This window comes from Macadamia integrifolia, chromosome 6, assembly GCF_013358625.1.
Source record: "Macadamia integrifolia cultivar HAES 741 chromosome 6, SCU_Mint_v3, whole genome shotgun sequence".
NCBI classification, from domain to species: Eukaryota; Viridiplantae; Streptophyta; class Magnoliopsida; order Proteales; family Proteaceae; genus Macadamia; species Macadamia integrifolia.
In genome coordinates, this window is record NC_056562.1 from 28647565 (window position 1) to 28652069 (window position 4505).

Genomic DNA, 4505 nt, shown 5'->3' on the forward strand with positions numbered 1-4505 from the left:
ATCTCACCTGTGCCTTCAGGAATAGTCAGCACCGGGGCAGTCACCAACTTTGCTTTTAATTCCTGGAAGCTCTTCTCACATTCCTCTGCCCAGTCGAATTTCACACCCTTTTTCGTTAACTTGGTCATTGGTGCTGAGATCCGAGCAAAATTCTCGATGAAACGCCGGTAGTATCCAGCCAAACCCAGGAAGCTTCTAATTTCAGTAACATTCTTGGGACTTTCCCATTCCACTACTGCTTTTACCTTAGCAAGATCTACTTCAATTCCGGCTTTAGACACTACGTGCCCCAGGAATCCAACTTGTTCAAGCCAGAATTCACATTTGCTGTACTTGGCAAACAACTGTTGATCTCTCAATCTCTGTAACCCCATTCTCAAGTGTTGAGTGTGCTCCTCTTCGGTCTTGGAGTAGATCAAGATATCGTCAATAAAAACAATTACCCATTTGTCGAGCACATCCTGGAATACTCGATTCATTAGATCCATAAATACTGCCGGCGCATTGGTTAACCCGAAGGACAACACTAGGAACTCATAATGGCCGTATCGAGTCCTAAATGCTGTTTTGGGTATATCACTACTCTTTATCTTGAGCTGATAATAGCCGGACCGAAGGTCCATCTTCGAAAATACTCTGGCTCCTTGCGACTGATCAAATAAATCGTCAATGCGTGGCAATGGATACCGGTTCTTAATGGTTAGCTTATTCAACTCCCGGTAATCTATGCACATACGCAGACTACCATCCTTCTTCTTGACAAACAACACCGGGGCACCCCAAGGTGAAACACTTGGGCGAATAAACCCCTTTTCCAATAGTTCCTGTAACTGCATCTGCAACTCCTTCAATTCAGCTGGTGCCATCCTATATGGAGCCTTAGATACCGGAGCTGCCCCAGGAGTCAAGTCTATGGCAAACTCCAACTCTCTGTCAGGTGGTAAATGCATCAGATCATCTGGGAAAACATCGGGAAACTCTTTAACCACCTTTACTTCTTCTAGAGGTGTAACTCTTGCATCAACATCGAGTACCGAGGCTATGTAACCCTGACATCCACTTTCTAGTAACTTTACTGCTTGAAGAGCGGAGACCAGAACCTTCCGCACTCTTTTCATGGTATCCGCTCGGTATACCCACTCTTTCCCTTCGTCATCTGTTACCTTAATCAGCCTTTCCGCACAGATCACATTAGCTCGGTGAGCCGACAGCCAATCCATACCCAATATAGCATCAAAATTCTGCATATTGAACTTAATGAGTTGCGCATCAAAGTTCTTCCCACTAATCTCCACCGGGCACGGTCCATACACTTCCTTCAACTGTGCAATCTTACCAGTAGGCATACTAACAATCATTCCCTGGTCTAGGATCCTGGGTGACATCCCAAGCTTCCCTACAAATCTCTTAGATGCGAATGAATGAGTAGCTCCTGAATCAAATAAAACATAGGCTGGTATGCCCGATATGGGTAGGATACCTAATATAACGGTGTATATTAATTTCAGCAGGTCATCAACATTAATCATAATGAACTTCTTAATTTAAAATGTACCTGCCACAACTTCTGTACTAGCCTCAGCTTCCTCGGCTGATAGGGCATACATCCTTCCCTGCGGTTGACTGCCTCGAGGTAAGGGAGGTCGATACGCAGAGGGCTGACTGGAGGGCAAGGCTGGTCGGGCCCGACAGTCTTTCGCATAATGCCCATAGGAATGGCAGTTGAAGCAACGAATCTGAGACGTCGGAACTGGAGCGGGGCCCCTCTGCACTTGACCCGTTGCAGATGGAGGTCGAGGTGGCCTTGAAGCTGTAGGTGCCACACTAGTGTTTGGGCGAAAGGAAGTAGAACCCGAACCACCAACTGGCCTAGAAGGGTAGCCAGATGGCCTATAGGGCTGCCTATACATAGGCCCAGAACTGTATGATCCACGGTATGCTTTGGAGGAATTTCCCACATCTGGGAATGGATTTGATCTCTTCCACAGTCCAGGAGTGAGGGACTGTTCACCCTTTTGCTTATCTTCCATCGTTTTGGCCTTCTGTACAATCTGGCCATATTCGGTTAAATCCAAGACTTCCAGCACAGACCCGATAGACGCTTTTAGGCCCTTTAGGAACCTTGCTGCCTTCTCCTCAGCTGTTCGCATATGCCTTGGGGCAAAATGGAATAAACTTTCAAACTGTTGCTGATACTCAAGGACAGTCTTACCTCCTTGAGTTAAGGCCATGAACTCCGTCTCTTTCCGATCTCTGAAACTGCGCGGATAGTGGTTGTCCAAGAACAACTCCTTAAACTGCTTCCAAGTAGGTTCTGGATGAGCAGCCATTAATATAGGTTTGGAAGCTTGCCACCAAGAATTTGCCTCTTTCTTGAGTTGTAACCCAGCACAAATGAGCTTCTGGGCATCCGTGCACTCAAGCACCTCAAATATCTTCTCCAATTCTTGGATCCATTGATCCGGTTCTAGAGGATCACTCCCCACCTTAGAGAATACCGGTGGTAGGTTCCTCTTGAACGACTCTACCACCTTTGACGTGTTGCTCGTCGTCGGGAAGTTAGGAGCATAGGCAGGATAGTAGGCATAAGGATGAGGCATCCCATGCTGAGGAATACCGAATGGTGGGATTGGAGGTGTACCCACTGGTGGTCCCGTTCCCGACCCTACAGGTGGGTCCTGCGGAGTGGGCACCCGGGGAGGTTGACCCGGTTGAGAAAATTCCAACTGTTGCTGGATGGCAGTCATAAATGCTTGCTGTTGTTGAAGCATTTGTTGCTGGAAAGCTTGTTGGGACTGCTGAATTATTGTAGCAACATCTCCCGGTGTAATGACCGGTGGTGGGTCCGGGAGTGCAGTCATAGGTGGGTCCCCATGTGCCCCACCCTGACCATGGGTCTCTGCAGGTAGTGGAGGCGAGGTATGCCCCACAGAACGGGCCCTTCCGGAATTTCGTGGTCGACCGACCCGACGAGGACCCCGCGAGGTACCTCGGGCATTACTACCGGATCTAGTACGTACCATCGTATCCTTGTACCTGGAACATATCACACACCACATTGGTTAAACACCATAGACTGATTTAGGCACACAATCATATGCCATTATGTGAGGTGTTGTAGTGTATGATAGCCTGTAATTAATCATAGCTCAATTCCAAGATACGGGCAAAGTTCACAACATACATGCGAATGGTCCCACTTGACCGTAGCATATCGATCATAGGATTAATCCCCACCATAAAACCAATGCATTCATAATAGGAGAAAAGAAGGGAAAAGACAAAGAAAGAAAATTTTAAAAATTTTAAAATTTCTCCCTTCTGTCCAAACCGGTGGGATGAACCAGCGGGTAGGGACCCGCCGGTCTGACCCGCCGGTCCCAACACCCAAACCGGCGGGTGTCACCGGCGGGTAGGGACCCGCCGGTCTGGACCCGCCGGTCTTGGCCGATAAAGCGAAAACAGGGCCTTTTGGCCCTGTTTTGTTTTGTTTCCTTCACTCTCTTCTCTCTCTTTTTCCTTCCTTTTTCTCTTGGACGATTTTGGGAGTCTACTCGGCGCTCCAACTCACGATTCCGCTCATCCGCACGGCGCTTTAGTGAAGAGTTAACTCGTCTTCATCCAAGTAAGTTCCTCTTCTTCTCCTTTTCCCAGAATTTCAAATCGGGTGAGATGCTTGATCTGGATTTACTTTCTAGGCTTTCATTCTCTATTTCCCACCATAGAAAAGTATTGTCATGTGTTCGTGATGATTCTACTGTGCTCATTTGTAGTTTATGGGATTCATCACTCTTTATTTGGAGAAAAACCCAAATTGATGCCCTAGGTTCCCAAATTTGGGGTTTCTTCAATCCTTACTGTTTTGTTCAAATTGACAACTCCTTTGTAATGCATTCCGCTTGTTTTACGCTAGACATGAGTTAGATTTCATTGAATCATCCATTATGCTTGAAATCCTCATTCATTTTCATGAAAATCCCTATTTTGGCATTGGTTTCCTTGATTCTCCTCCATACTTGTACTCATGGAATTCCATAGTCCTTTTTGGGGTATATTCTTGAAATTTTATCATCCCATTACTATGGCATTTCCTTCTAGACCTAGGGTTTCAAGCTTTCACTCCATTCTATTGCAATTTGCTCAATGAACTTGAATTCCCCCATTTCACTCATGCCTATTGCTTTTGCTGTCCTTTGCTGTCATTTTACTGTTTTGGCACGTTTCCATGCGTTGCCATCACCATGTTTCATGTCATAAGTTTTCTATCCTTCCTAGATCGTTGCCGTTCCCATTTTGCAGAAATTGGGTTTTGAATTTCCCCTTCTTTAATGCTGCTGTCTTTTCTTACTGTACTAACCCGACTTCTTTACTTATTGTCAGGATGTCTTCACGCACCGGCAGAGGACCATCTTCCTCTGGTGTTCGACGCAAGACCACCGCTTCAAAGCGGAAAAGTGCGGAGACCAGCACTTCAGCTCATCGCACAGGGAGACCTGCACCTGCTC